Source organism: Rissa tridactyla, chromosome 6 (genome assembly GCF_028500815.1).
Source record: "Rissa tridactyla isolate bRisTri1 chromosome 6, bRisTri1.patW.cur.20221130, whole genome shotgun sequence".
NCBI classification, from domain to species: Eukaryota; Metazoa; Chordata; class Aves; order Charadriiformes; family Laridae; genus Rissa; species Rissa tridactyla.
The window spans coordinates 27505150-27527538 of record NC_071471.1 but is presented as its reverse complement, the minus strand read 5'-3'; the positions used below and the strand labels follow the sequence as shown (position 1 = coordinate 27527538).

Below are 22389 nucleotides of genomic sequence, written 5' to 3'. Positions count from 1 at the left end.
CATTCTGCCTTTTATCTGCTGAATTAGGAGCTGTCTTGAATTGGACGTGTTTCCCCCGAGTGTTAATTATGACTGAATGTCGAACTTATAGGTTAGTAATTCTGTTCCCTCCTTGCCTAAGCCACAGGTATTGAAGCTGGGTTTCTAAGCAGACTCTCCCAGCTTCAGCCAGAATATTTTGTGCTGTTGCTCTTCAGTGATCAGAGTCTTCTGTGCCTGCGGAGATGGTACCATGCTTTGCCGATGGAAGTCAAGAGGGGCCGAATGAGCCAAACATGCAAAGGCAGCTCAGCAATCCTGGCTGCTGCCTCTCCGCTACCTGACCCCAGGTCCAAGATCCTGGTCTGGAACTGGATCATCTCTTGTGGCCATATCCAGCTGGTTGCCATCCCTTGCGGGATAGACCTTGCAGCGGGCACTCACAAAGGCTGATGAAGTCTTTGGCGCAGTCAAAAAATCCTTTCTTAGAGGTAGTGATTCCCCAGAGTCGCACCCTGGTCATCTGAGGGTGACTGGCGGGTGCGCCCCTTTCATCTTTGACTTTTTCAACCCAACTTGCAGGGTCTAGCAGAACTTTAGATCTCTTTGCCTTTCATTTGGCATTAGTGCACTTGAATTAAGAAAGTTTATGCCTGGGAACAGTTGGTTGAGGTCTGAAAGTAGAAAATATTAAATCCAGGCATGGAGAGCTTTTAAAAGAGCAGGAATTTCATGGAAATAAAAACAGTCTAGTCCATTAAGTTCCTTTCATGGGCTTTTATGAGGACAATTATTAATACTGTTGAAAATTATACTCATGAAACATGTGTTAATGGGAGCTGTACTGGCTGCTGCCAGAAAAGCTGCAACCTTTACAGCTCATTTGGAGACAGAAATATTCGACAAAGTAGCCTATAGGGTGCAAAGGCTCGCGTGGTGCAGGCTTAGACTAACTTAACATATGCCCTCTGTAGCCCTGGTATTGTCCAAAACCTAATGCCCATAATAAAAGAGAGAAAAATTGGACCCCAAGTGGCAAGAATTGTAAGCCTTTGGAATTCTCCTAATCAGAGATATTCAGCTATTTTTAGTTTATAATGTTTAGTCAAATAGCAACAATGATTTTTCTTCTTTTTTCCAACTCAGCTGCACGGTATGTTGGAGGGGGTCTTGATGGCCTGTGACCTTGCCTTTATCTGTCGGTCTGTCACCACTGGTCTTCAAAGTGCAGCTTAAAGGATCTGAGGCTTCTGTGTGGCCTTGATGTGATCTGCTTTCCTGGTAAAGTTTTTCATTAACGGCTGCTTTTTTAAGCTGGTTGGGGCTTGCTTTGCTTGCTCTGTGGGATGCTGCTGGCTCTGGGGGTCTCCTGACCCCCACAACCAGGTTTAATAACCCTGCGTGGCCAGTATTCGCAAGCTTTGTGTGCATGGTGTATGCTGATTCAGGCTCTTTCTTTTCTCCTCCTACCTCCAGAATCTCCATCAAAGGCTCTCAAATACAGAGGGAAATATATTTTTTGAAGTACGCTTGGTTAGATACAGTGACTGCGCAACAAGCCCATCCATCTGCACAAGGCTTACCCGCCTGCTGATGGTACTGCCCTTCCCTCCAGCCTGGATTCCTGTTGCTGCTGTGTCAGCCATACATTTCTTTTCCTCTGAATCTTGAGAGAGAACATACCTAACAAAAGAGCAGTCATGCTGTATCAGACCACTGGTCCGGGTAGCCCCGTATCCTGCCTCAAACATTTGCCAGCAGCACATGCCTAGGGTAGAGTGAAAAACAGGATAAGTGTGCATGACACTACAGTGTGGTCTGCCAGCAACTCGTGGTTCAGGAGCTTTTTGAGTCAGAGCCGTTGCCTATGTATTCCATATAACTTAAGGGATTTTTCTTCTATGTCCAGAGGCCTTTTTTCCAGCAGAATCTTAACCTCTCTCCTGTCCTTTCTATTTAATAAAGGACAAAAATCCATTCTGGGGACACGTGGTTCCCTTACATGATCCCTGCATTTGAGTGGCTTTTTGTGGACACCTGGAAGCAACTGTTGGTGAGGCTGTCTCAGTCACCAAAGGAAAGCTGTTTGTTTATACATCCAAGTCTAGGGCAAAGGAGTTAGGTGCCCCTGTGCAAAATGGATGGAAGACCTGAGCGTGAAATAACCTGTCATAGCTGTGGCTGGGTCTGGGAGACACTGACCTTTCACTGACGTGGCAGATGGGACTGGCTGGCTCCTCTCGGTTAGAATATTACCACGCTGTTCCTACAGTATGTTCTCAGAGATTTTCTCGCTCTGATTTTATTGCAACACAAAGATAGACAGCCAGTCCTGTGTGTTTTGTCCATCAATAAATGTGTGGGACAGCAGGGATTGATCAACTGGTGTCCCTGCTCAGCAGGTTCCCCAGGAAATAGGCTTCAGCTTCTTTGCTTAGGCTGCATTTGTCTCCGCCAGTTGGGGCTCCCATGGAGCGCTTTTGGAGAAGTCCAGACTGGTTACTGTGCATCCATGTGGGGAGATGCAGCCCCAAGCTCTGAAAGAGTATGCCGGGGCCACCTTCATGGCAAACCTGACCATCGACACACAGCAGTTCTTTTCCCCCAGTTCCAGCAGAAGGGTCTGACAAACACTGACTGTAAATCCAAGGGATGGGAAGAAGGACACCTCCAAAATGTTTGGTTTGCTCTAGTGCAGTTTGTGTAAGGGGCAGGCCAGAGCAATTACCAGCATGCAACAAGATGCCTGCTATGTTCATTGGAGTGTGTTTCTTTACTACGTGTCAATACAAACCTGGAGCCATTTTTCAGAGTTTGCCAATGGCTATAATTGAAAAGGCATGAATTGCCCTCAAGAGATTCCCCACTGCTCTGCATTATTATCTGCTGGATGGCAGCTCTATAGGCCATGTATCATTTTTTTCAAATAACCAGTTAATTACTAAATAAAACAACCCAGCTTTCAAGCTGATTAGCCTAGATTAATGACCAGCAGCATGTTTCACTCTCCTCTACAATTTATCATGGAAAAGAACTATGTCTTTAATGATTTAGGTACCTGGTCTATTGAGGCTTGCTCCAATCTGTACAGCCTCCAATTTGATTTAATTGCTCTTCTTAGTTTGTGACCTGGAAAAAACCAAGTGACAGCTCCCATTAGTGAAGCCCAGCTTGCAACTCGCTTGCAGTGTTACAAAGGCTCACTGGGTGTCTTTCTCTGCTGACTTCATTAAGAAGATATATAGAGGTCAAGTGTCACTTTGGCACAGAACAAGTACCACGCCGTTTATCAGCTGAAACAGGTTGAATCAACCTGTGTATTTTATTTAAGTTTATATCCATTCTTTTTTCCTCTTACAGTTTTTAAAAGATGTTTTTAGAAGCTCCTTGTTTTGTTTAAGCTAAGACTGAATTTACAGACTGGTCTTAAAGGCATTAATTGCACTTCATTTATTGTTACTTTGGTATGAAAACTTCGGCATTGCACTCCTCTACAGTTATTCAATAAAAGATCTTTTGTTATAAGGGCCTATTCAGAGCCCTTGAGTTTGCTTCCTAATTAATATTAGACTTCCTCGCAGTTGTGCTGTGGAGTACAAATGTTCACTTCCCAAGGATGTTGCTGCAAAGGCACATTGAATGTGTCTTTAAGTGCATCCTGAATTACTGACTTATTATTGGGCAAATCCCTGAAGTCTTCACTTAGCCAAAACTCCCACTTAAGACAATGGGCATATGGGAGTTGTCTCATCATTAACTGAGCTCCAGCAGTTGTCTGGCACTCAGTGAACTAAGTCATGGTCACTGCCCCTGAGAGTTTACCATCTACATTAGAGACAAAGACTAAACAAGGCTGAGAAGATAATGAGGCAGCATGAGCTGGAGCTGGGCTCCTGGACCCGGCATTGCACTTTGTTCTTGAGGTGTTTATGAAGGGGCAGGGGGACCGCTGCTAACAGCACTGGTCACTATAGTGGTGTTAAAGGCAGATTTTGACATAAGTGATTGCTAACAGATTCTTCCATTGTGCTTTTCAGCAGAGAGGCCAAAACACATTAGTCCCTGCTATGTCCTCTCCTTCTAGGGCTATTTGTGGCCCTCCTGGACTGGGAGCTGCAGGCTGCTGAAGGGGTTGCTTTTCACTGCCTTGTTCTGGGGTTTTCCATCAGAGGGGAAGGTACTGTCAGGCTGATACTCTCTAAGGTTTTAATCCCTGAGGTTAAATTCCCTGGTGGGAAGGCCAGGACAAGCCCATCGCAGACACTTGGATAATTGTTTGTGTGGTACCAGACAGTCCCCAGCTGCAGCTCCCTGATACTGGCTGTGCAAGTCACCAGGCAGGTTACCTGGGGAAAGCTCTCCTGTGAGGACAGACATCGCCACCATGTCAGTAACACTGGGTCAAGTGGCAGGAGCACATCCTGCCCGTATCAAGGCTGACTCCACGGTGCTGGTCACCCAGGGGGGCCAGGAGGAGAAGCCTGGAAGACTAAGGGGGAACATTGGTGGGCTGGTGAGAAGGAGAAGGGTTTGGAGAGAGCAGGAGCTGTCGTTTGTGCCTAAGGAAGGGCAAGGTGGGGAAGTGTTAAGTGTTTTCACAGGTAAATTGTTACTTGCGTGAGGGAGTAAGGAGGCTCACAAGGCAGCCGTGTAGCCCAGCTCCCCTATTTTTTTTGTGCTACCAAAAGCATAGCAGGCCTAGGAGGGGATGGCTGTGACTGCCTGACATACATTCACAGGATGCTCAGACAAATCCATAACTTTGGTTTCTTCCTTGCCACAGGCAACAGTTATTGGTAACCCTTTTTGCGAGAAAGCAGATCTCAGAGAAAGGTGGATAGGATTGATTTGTACCAGTGTGAGCATCATTATCAATGTCTGGGACCTGTGTCAAGTGTGCCATAAAGATTCCTGCCAAGCCTGCTAGAAAGCTCTAAAGGTCCACAGCCCCTTTGATCTACCCCCTGTATCAGCCTTATGACTGCTGTGTCCTCTCAGTGTTGTCTGACATGAACACTGAGCTCTTGTATTACCAGTGCTGGAGAGGGGAGTCTTATCACTAAAAAAAAAAAAAAAAAATCCCTTGCAAAGAAATGAAGAATTATTTCATTTTGTATAGTCCTTGCCACTACTCTCAGGGAAAAAATGCTGTACTAGGTACTAAGAAGAACAAGGGAAAACCAGGACCTGTGTAGCAGAATAAGTCTCTGCAAGACAGCCTTGGAGCTGCTTTTGTGCCATGGGTAGGTACATGCATATATCTCCCTACCCTGTGACTCAATGACCCTAAGTATAGAATTTCGCATAAATGAGCAATTGAGCACTGCTGGTTTATTTGCCAAGCATGTATGTGAAACACAGGCAAGATGTGATCAAGTTTTCAAGTTTTTCACTCATCTTTATTCCTGCGGTTAGAAAGCCCTATGTCCCTATGGTGTGACCCAGTGCAGAAAAGCATAGGTCTGTTCCCGCAGACAGTCCTTGCCCTCAGAGTAGTGGTGCAGGAATATCTCAAGCAGTCCTCATTCCCCAGGGCTATGCAACAGGACATGGGACGAGAGATGCTGGTGGCAGTCACGGAGCACAACTGCTCGTGGCTGTGTCTGATTAATCACTTTGCAACGGTCATGAAGCTTCATCCCCCTGATCCCTGCCTTCACCCAGTGCCTCGCGGTGCTATGAGCTATTTTATGGGTGTACGAACGCAGCTGTGAGTGAATGTGGGCAGGTGTAAAGCCCTTTCCTAATCCCCTGGCCATGCACCTGGGTTCCTATGGTACACTTTGAACATGTGCCTCAGATCTTAATTTTGGGCAGTAAGAGCTTCTTCTCATCTGTGCAATCCGGTGTCTTATGCATGATTTTGAGGTTTTCCTAAAGCAGCCTAAAATCTCCTAATCCTCCCATTATGCCTTGTATTTCCTACAGGTTGCTATCCTGAGCCCTGGTGCCTATTGATGGCTTATTTTTGTCACAAGAGAAGGTGAGTGTTTGCTTTGGTAGTGAATGTAGCTGCCGCCAGCTGACAGAAGAGAAGTGTGACAGAGCCAGTGTTGGTCCCAGCTGCTGGTGTTTGCACCATTTGGATGAAGACTGACACGAGGGATGCATAAGGGCAACAAGTCAGCCAGAGTCACCTTTGTTGCCTGCAAGCAGCTATCAGTGCTGAGTGGTACAGACCTCTCAAGGGAGAAAGAGGAGAAGGGGAGGTCTCTCCCATTTCAAACTCCTGTTACTAGTGGGGACAGGTCACAGCCATGGGAATAAGGCACGAGGCATTGATTCATTGAGCTTTTTCTTGTAATGCTGTAGATCTTCATTAATGTTCCCAGTTGTGCTTTCTGCTGTTCCCAGTGGGGCCACTTAATGACATAAAGAGCTTAATAAGGAGAAGCTGTGGTCACAGTTAAGGGGAAGGGGTCTGGCTTACTGCTGCCAAGGGTTGTGCTGTTTATCATATGAAGCATCAGCCTCTAAATATTTCTTACCATTGTGACTGAGAGAATCACTTTGCAGAGGTTATCCAGTAAATCTGGCAGGGCAAAAACAGAGACCAAGAAGGGAGCATGTCTTAGGACCATACTGGTCTCTGAAAGCTTTTGGCAGATATCTGGAGGGGGCTGTTTGCTGTTATGAACTGTGATTGTGCATGGCAGTGGATAATGAGATCTTATGAGCCATGCAGTGGAGTTTTCTACTGGAGTGGTTTTCTACCTGTTCCATTCTCTCTCCTGGGGGGATCCCAGAGCTCCAGACAAGGAGCTTGCTGATGCTGGACCCAGTGCTATGGAGCTGGAGGAGCCCAGAGCCCTGGGAAGAGAGGAGGAGGAAGCAGAGCGAGGAACCTGGTGTATCCGTGAGAGTAAGGAGCCACGGAGAAGAGAAGGCACCTCTGTATGCTTTCCCTAGTGAAGCCATCAGGTGCAAATATCTTTTCTACTTGTTGAAGCCATCCCACAAGACATGTTATTTGTAAGCATACTTGAAATATAACATACAAATGTGTTTTAGAAATAGATTTTCCCCTTATTTATCTGAACTGACTTAGTTCCTGCCTTTCCAGTACTTTAATACAGTTGCTAAGCATTAACCTTTCCAGCAGTATTTCAGCTGGACAAGTTTACTTTCCAGCTGGAGCTTGGACAGGCAGATTAGCCCCAAGTAGGTTATGATAGTTACAGATCTGGAAGTCTTTACTTCAGTGGGAGAAAGTCATTGCATGAAGCCACATCTCAGATGCATGCTTCAGGGTCTTTCCTCCAGATGTCCGCCCAAACGCCCCTCTAGCAGAGCTTGTTGAGCCTTTCCCATCATCCAGGGTACCTTCACTAGGATATTGGTGCACAGGTGGACAAATCTGCAGCCACGGAAGCAGTGGGGTGCTGAGCACTCTGTCATATTAAACATAGCTACAAGCCCAGTTTTCATCTTAGTGTGAATTGATGCTCAGCATTTAGCACAGAGCAGGTGTTAATGGAAGGTCATCTAAGGCTTCTCTGCAGCATAATTATGGGGCTATTTCAAGCTTTCTTCTTTGGTTTTAATGCAGATCAATGTCGTAAATTGTCAAGAATCATGAAGTGAAAGTGTCTGTGAGGCTGCTGGACCACCTGCCTTCCAGAACTGCTTCTTGCATACTAAATTTAGAAATTCATCACCTGAGACCCAAACTTCCAAGTGTTGGGAATGCTTTCCAACAGTGAAAGCATTACCAGAGGCTAAAGGTTGGATCATGCCAGTAGCATAAAAAGCATGCAGATGGAGTTGCTGCTGGCTCTGCAATGTATAAACCCTGCGTGGAGTCTGCATGGGCTGATTTCCTGGAATGACACTGTTTCTCATGCTTGTTCCCATTAGTCACCCAGTCACTGCTCTCAGGCTCAAACTGGGATATTGGGCTCATCTAGTTTGGGGCATACTTAAATTCTCATTCATTTCTACCCCACATGCAGCGGATCTGCCCCCTTGATTTAAAGAGTTAAAGGATCTTTGGCTAGATTGGCTTTAATACTTTCTGCATTGCTCTCATTTCACTGAGTCCCACTTTCCTCCTGCACTCTATGCTCTCTCACAGTTTTCTTTGCTCTTTTTGCCTTTCTTTTCCCCACAATTTAAAGTCACTTTATTTAACTTCAGTAACTTTTTTGGAGGGGAAAGGGGGATCACTGATTCGATGAAAACTGGAACTACTACCTGTGCTTTTTCATCCTACTTTTCAGGTGCGGCACCCAGATAACTTTTGTGCCCTGGGATCTGCTGCGAGTCTAATAGCACCAGAAAAGTTTTCCCCACCTGCAGGGTCCCCACAGCAGCGGGCTGATGATTTACTTTGTCGACAGGCATGCGTGCTGCAGCGCTGCATGCCACAGCTCTGCTACATCCCTTCTGCGCCAGGCATCCTCCGATCGCCCTCCTCCTTCCAGTCAGGTTGCCGCTCTCTTGTTGCTTAAATGTTTTTATTGCAAGGAACAAAAGTTAGTCGAAGGGGGAATTGGTTTTAAAATCAGGACTAACCCCTAGACTTGATGGAGCTCCGAAAGCAGGGATTCCCTTCGCTGGGGCAACCGTAATTTTTCCGGGGTGGTGTTGCTATAGAGATGGTGTCCGATCTCTCTCTGTTAATATTGCCCTTTTGGAAGGGCCCTGAATAGGCGCTGAGGTAGGTAAATGTATGCGGTGACACCGAGCGGGTGATTTTATTCTGACAAATTCCTGCAATGTTTGTTTCCAGGCTTGTCTGAGGGCCGGGACGCAGTGTTGGGCTTTTTGTCCCACGTGCTGCTCTCGCGGGGACGGAGTTAATGGAAGCCTTGTTCGGAGCCGCTGGGGCAGAAATTTTTTTGCTGAGGGAGACAAAAGCCGAACAGGCCACCTCAGAGGTTGCTTTGGGAAGGCCGTCTCTTGTGGGCTGTCAAAGGAAATGGGAGATAACGCTCGGCCCAGGAGACCCATCAAGCGTTTTCCCGCACCCTCCTCTCTGCCCTGCTGCCTTGGGCTTGCACATCTGCCTCCTGCAGCATATTTTCTAGGGTGGCAGGGAGGAGATTTCTCTAGAAGACATTAATTAGGGCTGTTTTTTCACAGCCTGGCAAGAGAATAATTGCTAGTGTTGTGAGATGTGGGCCAGAGATGCTGTTGGATGGCTGTGATGGGGCTAGCGGCAGACAGCAGCAACAGGAAAGGGCACAACATGCCCGTACCCGACCGTGGGGCTGTTGCAGACTGGTCCCAGCACAGCAGGGCTGTCTGGGTCCCTGTCTCTGCTCAGTTGTGATTGTACCAGCAAGTACAACTGGGAGTTGAGCAGAGCTGAAAAAGCAGTGTCTAGGCTGCCAGCACCAAAGCTGCGTGTCAGCAGCTCTCTGTGGTGTTCTTTGAGGATCTGGATATTTGTGTGTTTTCTGGGGACTCATGTGTTCTCAGGAGTGCTGCAGCTCCTGGAGTCACTTGGTTATGACAGACCATCAGCTGCATTTTGTGGAAATACATTCACGGGGTCCAAGAAACATTGTACACCGAACACTCTGAGGTGCCCACTGGAGGTACATCATACCACGCAGAGGCAGGAGTTTGTTCCCCACTGACCTCCTCCTAATCTGACCACGCTCGAGACACAGCTTCTGCATCTTGTCACTCTTGGGGCTGGGAGTGCAGTAACAGCAAGGTGTATTAGGGCAGCTGAATAATCCTCGGGGGTAGGGGCAGGTCGTTCTGGTGCGGAAGACCTTCAAGACAGGGCTGGGTAAAGCTCTTAAACCCAAAGTCAGGCTGGCAGTGCTCCATATCTGCTGCTCTGCTCTCTGGGGACAGCAGCATTTCAGCAAAAGGGAAACGCATTCAGCATAAATTTAACAAAGAGCACAGGATCTTTAGAACTGAGCAATGCTTTATCACTATAAAATATGGCCTTTCAATTCTACCAATTTATAAGAGAGGAAATAATTTCTAATGAATAAATTATTGGTTTTAGTCTGTTTCTGCTCTGTAAGTGTCCTAGTTTTTTCATATGTACTTTGCAAGTTTGGAGGGTTATTTGCTAGCCTGCCTGGGAGGGACAGTGTTTTGTGGTGAGTGGAATGTGAAATAACTTTTTTCTAAGTTTTTTTTATTTAGCAATACAGTCAGTGATATCACTATTCTTCTGACTGGGACTGAGTGTCTCTTGTAGCACAAATAACCAGATCAATCCAATTCGATGTTGGCATTTTTAATGCAACATTTTTGGGTATTACATCAATTGTGGTACTGATGCAGAGATTATTAATCAAAGGCAGCCCATGGGCTCTGATCAATAGAAGGCCCCAGGCTGCTGGGTTTTCTCGTCGTCGTCTGTCTTTCCCCCCCCCCCCCCTCCCTCCTTAAGCTTTTCTCCCATGCAAAGCTGCCATTTCAGTGCTGCTTTTTCACAGAGAGAGGTACCAGTTCTTCAGAGAGATCCGCACACAACTAGTTGTATTCACACAGGAAATCGGGGTAAGCTCCGCAGGACAGTCAGGATGCTTAAATGTTGGCTGTAGTGTAGGAAGAGATTTGAGGCACGTCAGGAAGAACAATGTTACGGAGGTGTAAAACATAGCTCTCATTAGGATGGCTGTTGTGTGGGACAAGCAAGACCCTTCCTATTATCGATATAAATTTAGTAGGAGCAAACTGGGAAACAGAAAAGGGGAATATATCTGCTTATGTATTTGCAGTGGCTGCTGATACAGAATGAGGAACAAAGCCACCTCGAGTGTCAGCTAATCTATGGACTATGCGTTTTGTCAGCTGGACAGTGGTTTGGCAAACACTTGTGTCTGCGACATGGCATGTATTCACGTGAGTTGTACCATTGAGCTCAGAGAGGCTTCTCACATGCAGAGGCTTTTGCAGAATGGAGACTCTAATCCAAGGAATTTTGTTGGGGTTACCAAGGACTTTCCCTGAGCCTCATGTTATGTGCCTACCTTAGTGGGCAAGCAGTGTTTCTCCTACCTTGAGCCCTGCTGAGAGTTGTGAGGACTGTTGGTTTTCTTGTTCCTTTTGTTTTAGTGAAAGGGCTCATTCTCTCTAAATACATGTGCATAACTTCCATTTGCGCTTCTGGGACTGGTGGCCCACAGAGAACCCCAGGGCCTTGTTTCTGCTTGCACAATGTATAATTCCTTTGTAATGCAAAACTAGCAGAAGTGGAGTTAAAACTCCAAACCTGGATTTATAACCGTATAGCTAAGCAAGAAACCACTCTCAATAGCACATAGCAACATTTTCAGCCCCTGTAAATAATCCCCAAAGCCATATATGACTCTTACAAAGTACGTCTGGTTGGATGACTCGGGAATACTGTGCTTTAGGGATGACACTCACCATTCTACAGCCTGGAAGGTTTAAAAAAAAAAAAAAAGCCTTCTAATATAATACTGCCATTTAAGAGAAATCAGAACTGAAAAGCAGCTGTCAAACTTTAATTTCCTAGCTAATGAATGACCATGAATCCATTCTTTAATGATTCTTGACCCTAGAAACAAAATGTATTAGCACTCTCAGATTTTGCACAGTAGTGCTAAATGGGGCATGTAATGTACTAATTTAGTGCCTCTTTAGCATAATCACAACCTACATGCACAGCTACATTTCCTTGGCAGGCAGCTTTCACAAGACCTGCAAAGAACTTACGTAGGACATTTCACCCTATTATTCATTTCACTGATGCCTGGGAATCGATATATGTGATTTTTTTTTTCCCTGTCCTGTCCTTCTCCACAAAAAAGCATAAAATCATCCATTGATCTTCATGGGGTGATTAAAATGCCAAGAATTCTGTGCTTTTCTCTACCTGCAATGGGGAGATAACTGGTTTTACTGTGTGTTTAACCTGTGAATCTAGAAGCCCACAAAAACGTTTAGTTTGGGTATAAATCCTAGTTTCCAGGAGAAATACATGGTCAAATGGAATAAGCCACACTGGACAAAGGCTACATTAACATATTCCTTTGAAAGAAGCATATGATAAATATTTCTGGTAAAATGAAATTTTATTTTGAAAAATACAATTTTCAAGACCATCATCCTAAAACTATATGTTTAGCAATGGCTTGGCCCGACTGTCCCATTCAGAAGGAAAGCAGCCTGAGAGGTAAAAGGACTCTGATGACTTCCAGCTTTTTTTTTTTTTTTTTGACTTCCCTTTGGTCCCTGTTTGGCTCTTGGGACACAGAAAAGCACAGCACAGTTGTCTTGTAACACCTGTAAGCCAAGAACATTTCACTTAAGCATCCATTGAAGTACCTGGGGCATGCCTCTTTCAATCGGTTCTTCCAATTTCTTGTGATATTTTTATTTTCTATTAGTTCTAATTTTAATCTCTACTCATAGAATCATGGGATGGTTGAGGTCAGCGGTATTTCTGGAGATTGTCTATTTCAGCCCCCTGCTCAAAGCACAGTCAGGGCAGGTTGCCCAGTGCTGCGTCCAGTTGGGTTTTGAATATTGCCAAGGATGGAGACTCCACAACCTCTCTGGGCAACCTATTCCAGTGTCTGGCCACCCTCACGGTAAAAATGTATTTTCTTATGTTTAAGTGGAACCTGTGTTTCAAATCGTGTGATTGCCTCTTGTCCTTTCACTGGGCATCACTGAGAAGAGCCTGGCTCCATCTTCTTCACACCCTCACAGCAGCTATTTATACATATAGATAAGATCCCTCTGAGCCTTCTCTTTCCCATGCTGAACAGTCCCATCTCTCTCGGACCCCGAAAGTTCAAATGGGTCACAGAGACCGTGAAAGTGCAACTTTGGGTCCTTATTTGCACTTTTCTAGCCAGGGTTTTGTCTCCTCTGTCATCTCCCCTCTGTAAATTATTGCAACGGATGAGCTCTTTGGATGGGACATTTCCAATGCACTTTTTGGGTATGTGGATCCAGGCGGAGCCACAGACATCCTGAAGATGTTATTGTAACACCACAACAGGATCCGTGTAGCAGTTTGCCTGGTCCTACCTGGTTTACGCAGATGCACGGGGATGTCTACGAGGATTTTGTTACAAGATCAGGCCCCCCATTTCCACAATGCAATTAAGTTACTTGTTATTTATTATATTAGCATTTACTCAGTCTAAATGATGCTGGGGCACAGCAAGGAGCTCTGCATGTCTGTGTGGTCTACAGCGGGCAGAGCACTGTGTGTGCTGTGCTCCTCTAGGAAGTTTGTCATGAAATCGATGCTTCCTAAGACTTGTTAGTCCTCTGCGTGTGTGCAGCTCTGTTTGGCCTGGGAGCTGAGGCGGTCCCTGCCCACAGACCCACAGGGGATCGATATAGAGCGATCGGGGGGAGACAACACACCGGCAAACATACCCCGCACTGGAAATGGATTGTCTTTGTGGTTACAGGAGAAGGTGTGAAGCTCCACACCTCTTTCCGCTCCTTCAGCGTCTCGGCACTGCTGGAGGTGTTCAGCCAATTAGCATGGCCAATCCCTTTCTAAATGTTTTTATTTCCATGTGTAGGCTGCGCTTCAGAGAGAGAAAAACCTGGAGCCGTGCCAGGTTCTTTCCAGAAATTCAGGAAAAGGAAATGGGATTGTTAAATAAAATAGACTGCTCTGGTGCAGGAGTCCCTCAGGCAGGCTGTACAGGCTGGCAGTGCTCGCCTCCGCCGAGAGCAATGCCGCCCACGCCGAGAGGCTGTGCCTGCAGGGAGCACCTTGTGGGGCTGGGGTCCAGTCCAGCAGCTGGCAAGGCAAGTGTAAGGTCTGCTCTCGGTTATTCCGGTGAGAACCCAGAGAACAGCCCAGATCGCTGAGTTACCCTGCACTTCTGCTGTGCAACTGAATGCTCAAGCGATGATGCAGAATTTAAGACAGCCTGTGTGAAAAGCTTGGTTTTGGTGGAAAAACTGAGTCCTGTTGCCCTCTCAGATAAGACTCTGACTTCTCTGGAGGGTCATCTGTGCTCGGGGCACAGCACTGCGCAGTAGTTGATTGATATTCATTCTCAGGGCTTGGTGAGTTGCCCCCCACTAGGTCTGTAGCCTTAGCCTGTAATTCCCACAGATATTCAGGATGAGGTCTTTGGAGGCAGGAGTGTTTGTGGGGTTTGAAGGAAGCAATGCAATGCAGAGCGTTTTTAGGAGAGATTTTCTGTGTGTCGTTAATACCATACCCAAACTGCAGAAATACAGCACATAATTGCTACATCTGAAACACCTGAGCTGCGTTATTAGCGAGAAGCTAGCAAGCAATCAGTAGCTGCAATTGTTGCAGCTATTTTTAATAACAAATATGGAAAAACTGCATTTCTAGAGATAATTCACAAAGAGTAAAATTTACACTGAGTTGACCAGGTAGCATTTTTTTCTTTCATCTCCAATAACAATTAATGTTAAGACTTAATTACATAAGCATTTATAGACCACAAGGGTTGGGTTTTCTTTGTGATAGATGCTAAATAAATTAGTATTAAAATAATAATTAACTACTCCTTCCTTGTAAGATGCACACAAATTACAGCTGACCATTGCTGTGGGGGTGGAAACCAGCCACTTACTGTTGTCTGTTCTGCTCTGAATAGAGTCAAATCTCTCTAGTCCAGTTAAAAACCTGTTTTCATATATTAATTTTTAAGGTGATGGCTATATCATCATATCAACTGCAAGCCTTGAAATGCATCTGAGCCTGAGGACCCTCCAAGACACATGGGTGTCTGTTCAGCAGGGCTGGGCCCTTGTTAGCAGGTGAGTAGAGAATGCAAGCTCCCTGCTCTGCCTGGGAATGGGGTGGGAGGCTGCAACTCACCTTCACGGAGCCCAAAACCTTGTACTTGAGCGATGCCCAGGGCCCTGCTGTTGCTTGGAGGCTGGTGCAAGTCTTGCTGCCCTTCGAGAGGATGGAGGGGAGGTTGTGCTGTAGGCTGAATTGCCAGACGAGTTTTTCGGGCCACAGGCTGCAGAGCCCAAACTGTGGGTCTCTGTGCCAGGACCATAAGAAAAGTGCAAGCCACATATTTAGGATGAGGTTTTCTGGGCACGTTCTCCCCCTTGTAGCCCCATGTGTTGAAGATTTCAGTACCTTTGACAAAAAGAAGCTCTGCTCTTTGAGTAGCGGGACTCAGACTTGGCCCCATCACCCTACCTGATTTATTTGTCAGCCCTCTCCCCACTGCAGCTTCATGCAGCAGATGATGGGACCAGCTGAAGTTGATGGTGAACGAGTGCATTGAGATATGGGTGACCAGGAAGGCACTCTGAAATCCCACAGCCAGCCCAAGAAATCGCTGCCTGTCCCTATGGCTGGTGGCCTGGCTTTCAGGGTAAAGGTAGGAGGGGACAGAGCAGCACCAGAACTGCGTGTGAGGTTCCCTGCTAGCAGCGCTTACAACTACTCGGTATGATGCTGGGCCCAGCCTAGGGAAATGCTCAGAGCAGCCGGTGCTGGAACATGCTGGTATTTTGCACTGTGAAAAGCGATGTGTGAATTGGCACCTTTTCACTGAGCTGGGCAGCAGGGTCGGAACACTGTTCTCAGCAGAGATTACTCAGTGCCACGCATGTGCTGAGGCATCGGCCCTCACCCACTGTAACACTGCACTCCTTTTTTAAAGAAAAAGTGGATTCTTGCCATGTACTATTTAGCTGGGAAACCTGGGTGTGATCTCCATGGACTGTTTTGGATATATGTAGCTATTTAGGAAGGCAGAAACAATATCCTGGAATGCTCTGAGATCCTCTGGGTGATGCAGCAGATCCCTTAGGAGATGGAGTTGAGTGAGGAGCAGCCATTCTTGCCCTGTGTGGGTGCCAATGGCACTCAAACCCAAATCCAAACCCATTGAGCTCTTATCGCAGTCAGACCGGGCTGTTCTGTGGGAGCTGCCAAGCTCAGCCCTGTCCCAACACCCGCAGCCCAAAGAGGTGGGTGCCCTGCACCCCGTCCTGGGTGGCAGGTCCCACTCGTGTTCTCAGCAGCTCCTATATTTTTTTGTGACAACAGAGGGCACCAGCGGCCCTTGCTAATGCCGTGCTCTGCCCTGCCTGGCTCCCCGGGACATGCAGGGCTTCTCGGGGCACTTTCGGACCTGTGGGAGGAAACAGCCTGCAAACCAAACCCATCCTGCTCCTCAGGTTTCGGGAGATGGATGCGGTGGGGCTCACAGCTTGCTCCTACTGGGCCTGCGTGGGTGTTAGTGATAACGTACAAGTGCAAAGAGCCATGGTTTGGATGCAGATGGTGAAGGTGTGTGTCGGTGTGGTGCACAGGCATGGCTGGGAGCAGGGAGGGCTTGCACCCAGGAGGGCACCTGTGATCCTTTTTGAATCCTCAAGTGGTCATTCTGCACCTCCAGCCCAGCAGGGCCCGATCCTGCCATCTGCACCGAAGCAGAAGACACCGAAATGTGGGAATTTGAGGTTAATCTGCAATGAAATTCAGGCTAGGCCTGAATCTCCCCTGCATTACATCAGAGTTCAGCTTCACAGACAGCTGTGTAACACGTGAGATTTGCCTACGGCGAAGCCCACGGGGACAGCCCTGAGCTAGCTCCAAGCTGCTCTGCTCCACCACTGGTGCCAGAATAGGAAGGAGCCCAGAGCAGGCCGGCTGCTTGAGCATGAAATCTCCAGCAAATCTGAGCTGCTGTGATTAGGTGGTGATCAGTACCAGACTTCGTCCTTTTAGAGGTAACCCCTGCAAAGTGGGGGGCAGTCTGGGCATACTTCTGCTCCATGCAGTAGGAATGGGTCTGCTTCCAGCCTGCGCTGCCCCTGACATGCAGATCCTCTCTCCTTCCACTTACCCACTTGTGTTCATCACTGCTGCAGGTGTGTTCAGCTCCAGGATGCCCACAGAGGGATGCAGAGAAGTTGAAGCTGTATTTGTTACTTTCCTGAAGCACAGCTGTCTAAGCAGGTAAGCAGCAGGCACCTTTAGTGATAACCCACTGCTTTTGATCACTGTATCACATGGCAAAATAATCAGGGAGCAGAGCAACAAAATACAGGGACAAGTACGTCTGATGAACAGCCCCTTTAGCAGAACATTCTGATTTACTGCTGCTGTGAAAGCAGAAACAGGCAGTGATTTTTTATTCCTGCTTTCTTCCCTGCAGCGCTGGGACAGAGTTCATCTCTGCTCTGTTTTGTGGGATGCTTTCTCTTTGTTTCATCTTAATTTGTGTGAGGAAGATGAAGGGAGAAAAAACAATGATGGGGTGGAAAGGGGTTTGAGCAAAAAAAGTGTCACGCAGTACTGAAAATGTCACCCGACCCGACAGGACTACTTGCAAGAGCAAGAGCTCCTCACTCAATTTAATCCCTTGAGTAAGGGTTGAGTGGCTGAATAGATGGATCCTGTCAGGATCAGGCCACAGAGCTGTGCGTGTGAACCAGAACCTAGAGTCTGTACTGGGGCCCCGGCCTTTTTAGTCCTGCAAATTTGATATATCTTGCTTTTTGCAGCAGGACTATTTGCATACCAGAAGATTTACTCACATGAGCACAGGACATTGGAAGCTCTGTTTATCCACAGCCTAGAGACATGAAGGTCCCAAGTTTCTTCCACTGCCAAGGGACATGTGAAAGCTTTGAGCACATGCTACAGAGATAAGTAGAGACATATGCTTTATGCCAGGCCAAGATGTTTTTATAAAGAGTTTCTGGCCACGTCTGGTAAAACATTTAATAACTTTTCTGCCAGCAGCCAAAAGGCAGTCAAATATTTAAAAGCAGTAATAAAAGTTCCTGTGTGAGTCAGAGTCCTACAGAAATCCTTATAGCGAATTTCCCCATGGTAGCCTGCAGGACTAGCTGGAAAAAAATACCGCAGAACTCTGCTGGTATGAAGTATTTTTTTAACAAGTCCTTGGAAGTGGCATGGAACGTCCCTGCAAAGCCCCTGAAACCAGATCCCAGGCTACGTGCAGCCTAAACAGCAATTCTGGTATTTTTTTCTTTAATTACTATAGCCGCAAATCCTATTTTACTCCTAGGGAATCGCAGAGAGGCCAGTTTCAGTGTGACCTTTAAGTGGCATCTCACTTGCTTGTAGAAGAGTATGCACAAGTGTGTATTCCTTTAACCTGGAATGCAGCATACTCAAACGTCCCTACCACAGATGAGCAGAAAGATGCCCTGACACGTGCGTGGCCTGGGCTCAGTTCTCTGCTCTCCCTTCCTGCCGAGCTCTGCTCTTGTAGTGCTAATGAAGTAGCTCTCTTTCCCTTTCAGAGTCCTCAGGTGATCCCTTTCTGCTTGGAAACTGCAATGAGACCCTGGGCTTTTTTAGAAATGAATCTCATTAAGATCCAAGGCCACGAATGCTTCTCTGCTAATTCTTCCTGCTGCTAAAGCCCTGTCAGTTACCAGCGTGCCCTGGTTTGGCTCTGCTGTGGGCCTGGGGCAGAGCAAGCACAGGTATCTCACAGCAGCTAGCTCTTACCCCGTGTTTGTGGGGTTGGCAGATGCAGGCGTTCACCCTGCTCTTGCTCACCTGCTTGGCCAGGAGATGATGCCAATGGAGGGGTCAGAGGGGGAGAGGGAGGGGTGATGCTGCTGTCAGCAACCTGGCAGGTTGTGTGCTTGGGTACTCCACCGTCTCTATGCTGAAGTAGAGTTGGTTGGTCTCTGCGTTTTGCAAATTGCTTCCACGCTGCAGTTCAGCTCTGGTTTGGATGCTCTTCCCTGGAGCACATGGAACTGATCTGGGAGCCCTGCTTGGCCTGAATCCCCCCTCCCTACCCCAGGACCTTGCCATTTTTCCTCCAGCTGAAAATCTCCTGGGAGCTACCCGTGTTCCTTTGGTATTTCCAGTGCTTTTGACTACCAAAATGGGAAGGGGTATGTCATTTCCCCACACCAGACGGAAATATTTTACTTCAGCTTGGCTGTAAAAAGGCAGGTTTTGGGGGAAAATAACTCTTTCTTGGAGCTGCTTTGCACAGACACACTATGCCAATGTGACAGCATCAGTGCAGGAGGGGAGACCTCACCAGAGAGGCTTTGAGCTAAGCAGGATCAGGCTCACACAGACATGGGTTGCCACCATGCCTGCTGGGCTGCCCGGTCTGTTGGCAGAGAAGCCACCCTGGATGTCCTAATTCCCCATCCTGTGCTCTAACCACAACCTTCTCCTTCTCCTGCAGAGTAAAGCCTGATACAACCTGCCTGGTTCCCCTTCCCTGCTTCCAAGGCTGTTTGGTGAAGGTGCGATCTTTAATACAATCTGCAGGCAGGATGAAGACAGTTGCATCTCCTAATTGTATGTGAGTGAAGGCAGTGCTTCTCCCTGGGGATGGAAAATGGGTTTTCTGCCTCTGGGCCTACAGAGGGGGCCTGCGAACCACAGCACAGATGGTATGGCCAAGGGAGCTGGGGAAAAGCAGGGGGTTTAGTACCCAAGGCAGGAGACAGCCTCTCCTTCCCCGTGGCCTTCTCTCGGGCAGAGAGCCCAGCTCCCACAGCCTGCCTGGCGAGCGGCCATCCTCCCAAGGTGTCCGACCGCTGAAGATGTGCCCATGGCAGGCTGCTCTGAACGCATGGCAGAGGGAAGAGACAGCTAAGAAGTGTCTGGTTACCCACCTCAGCTGCCTCCTTCCCTCCTCTCCAGGGCGGGAGGTCTGCCCTCCTGGGTGTCAGGAGAGACTCCTCCAGGGAGGGTTTGACAGGGAAAATTTATGACGAGCCTGTTGCAACTCGTTGCGGATTTGGGTAACACTTGGGGAAAATGCTGTCAACAACTGCACGTCTCTCTCCTCGGAAATCCTGGGGTGCTTTTTTGGGCTCAGCTCGCTGCCGCAATTCAGCACTACCAGCGGCTGAGGGAGTAGCTGGGTTTCCAGAGCCAGCCCTCCCTTGCAGCACGGGAACATCAGCACCCTGGCTCGGGGTCACTCCCTCCGACAACAGCCACCATGCCTGAGCCACTGTGACCCTTTCGCGTCAGCATGAGTTTCCTGGGTGCGGGTGTGATATTTAGCAGAGCACCAAACTAAAGCAAGGTCCTTCCATCACCAGATCATCATAGGATCTATTGAGCAATTCAGCGTGTTTATCTCGTAATGATAGTGCAGCCCTGGGGCTTGTCTCTTAGGTCCTCGCTGGTGCAATGCCTGCCTGTTACGTCAGACCAATGGGGTCATGCTCCCCAGAGGAGGCAACATGCTGATCCAGGCCATAAAGTTTGCATTTGTCTCCGTTTGCATTTGCATTTTCAGACAGAAGAGAAGCACCAGGGTCCCAGATCAGCTCCAAGTTTCTCATCTTGTGTTTAAAATCACACAAATCTGGAATGGCACTGGTGACCCCTGTGTTTGCTTCTGGATGCTCACACATTGGTCCTGGTGAATCAATAAAGGATACCCTAGCACAAGCAGCATGGGGCAAAGCTAGGGTTTTTTAGGTAAGAAACAGGCCTCTGTTTGCCTGTCTGACACCTCAGGGGAAGCTGAAGTGGACATCAAGAGTGGAGCAGCTTGCAAGGGTGCAGCACTAAGCATGTGTCTCATGCGCAAGATCTCGTTCCTTCATCTTCAGCATCCAACCTGGGAGCACCGGCAGGAGCGGATGGTGTCATAGATGGCTGCACAGCCATGTTGGTCACCTTTTGCTGATGGGATGTGCAGATGCTGATGTTTCCTGTGTCGTGGGGAATTCATGTTCCACAGCAGTCTGCAGGGTTGTGGTGATTCATGGTGAACAGGAAAACCTAGTCTTATCTTCAGGGAGAAAACTGCTGAGCTTCAGGTTTCAAAGCCCTTGGTTCAGTGGAATTACAGGTTCAAATCCTGAGAGGGTCAAACAAGGTCTTTCTTCCTCTGAGATGAATGGAGTGTCGTGCAGTAAATTGCCTATGATTCTCTTTGTTAGATGCTGTGTTACTTTGAAAACGGCATCGTGACAAATCTTGGCTTTCTGCAAAATAAATAACTGCATCATTTATCAAAAAGGTTTGCTTTCAGAAACATTGCCACTCTTTTAAGGCATCAGAGACTCCTGGGAATGAAGGAGACCAGAGGAACACGAGATGCCACTTTTCTTTTCTTACTCTATTTTATTTGACATTTCACTTTTTTTTGCTTATTTGAAAAAGCTCCGGTGAGGAGTGATCCCTGGCTGTGGCATGTCCCAGCAGATTTGGTGGAGTGTGACAGTAAGGGTCGTGTGCTGCCTAACTCACCCCCTGGGAGGTGGGGAGCGACAGGCACACTTGCTCACCACATCCTTGCTGCCTGCAATTGCCCCTGCGCAGGAGGAGCTCCAAGATCATTCTTTTCCCCATGGCAGCAGACATTGCCCGCAGTTCCCAGATCTCTTGTAGTAGAAGGTACGGCTTCTTGGGGCTAGCAAAATCACGGCATCAGGACTGATCGGCGGTTGAATAACCAGCATGTTTCTGCCTCCTTAGCTGAGACGACACACCCGGAGCACTGATAGCATCTGGAGCATGAGGTTCTGTGCTTGTTTCTTACAGACCATCGCTGCAGAGCAGCATGCTCGGCTCCGCTGTGTGTGGTGGTGCACACAAGGCAGGTGTGCTGCTCCAACGAGGCACCTGTCAAATGCAAATACTATCACAGGCGAATTCCTCTTCAAAACTCCTACAGGGAGAACTATGTGCAAAAAAGTCTGGCAAGGCAGAGAAAAAGTTTGGAAACTTTATATTTCTTTTCTTTTAAAGCTATCTCTGGTGTTCAACTATTTCCACTGGCTTCTTCCTTGTCTAGGATAGAATATAACGCACCTGATGAAATGTCAAAAAGCAGCCACTGTATTCAGTGTGGTCAGCAGTAATTTATTCTATAGCATATGTAGCAGCATCTTATTTTATGCTTGACATAGCAAACATTAGTAGTGTCCAGCCAGCACCTTACTAACTTTTTAAAAAGATAGATGAAGCAAGAAGTACTGCTTTTATGTTTTCTATGGGATGCCCTCAGTGTTTTGCAGATGCCTGGGAGCCCTAAGTAGCAGGCAGGGATTGGCATCCCCTGTTTACACGTGGGAAAAAAGAATTAAAAGAGTTTATGGCTCCTGTTTCCAAAAGCAGTCGCTAGCTTTGGGTCTCTCTCTTTTTGGTGCCAAACTGTGAGAGTTTTTAATGTTCTGGCATGTGTGCAGAACAAAGAGCAACTGTTCGCTGGTTTAACTGGTTTGACTTGTACACAGCTCCGTTGAAAAGGTACCTTAGTGTGAAGTCTGTGTAGTGCAGTGAAGAAGCAGATGTTCCCTCCATCCCTGTTGCCCATCAGGTCTGGATTTTAGAAGTGCCCCAGTCGAAGCCAACAGTGTTTGCAGTGTCCAGCGCCGCTGAGAGCTAGGCCAGGTGTTAGATCAAATGTCTGGAGCTGAGTGTGTAACATTTTTTCAGATGTGCTTCTCAGTGATTTTTTTCCAGACAGATGCGGGAAGTCTGTGGTAGAGCTGGGAACAGAGCCTGTTCCT

The 22389-nt window shown here is 47.4% G+C and overlaps 1 long non-coding RNA gene across 2 annotated transcripts in view; it reads left to right on the top strand.

Annotated features, from left to right (window-relative positions):
* LOC128910873 (uncharacterized) overlaps positions 1 to 22389 on the top strand; it is a 56472-nt gene that overhangs the window by 7827 nt on the left and 26256 nt on the right. For both annotated transcript variants that reach the window (XR_008466908.1, XR_008466907.1), the window contains 6 exons: positions 28 to 91; positions 1126 to 1260; positions 5908 to 5962; positions 14583 to 14691; positions 16774 to 16861; positions 19092 to 19211. This is a non-coding gene — a long non-coding RNA (uncharacterized LOC128910873). The remainder of the gene's footprint in view (positions 1 to 27; positions 92 to 1125; positions 1261 to 5907; positions 5963 to 14582; positions 14692 to 16773; positions 16862 to 19091; positions 19212 to 22389) is intronic.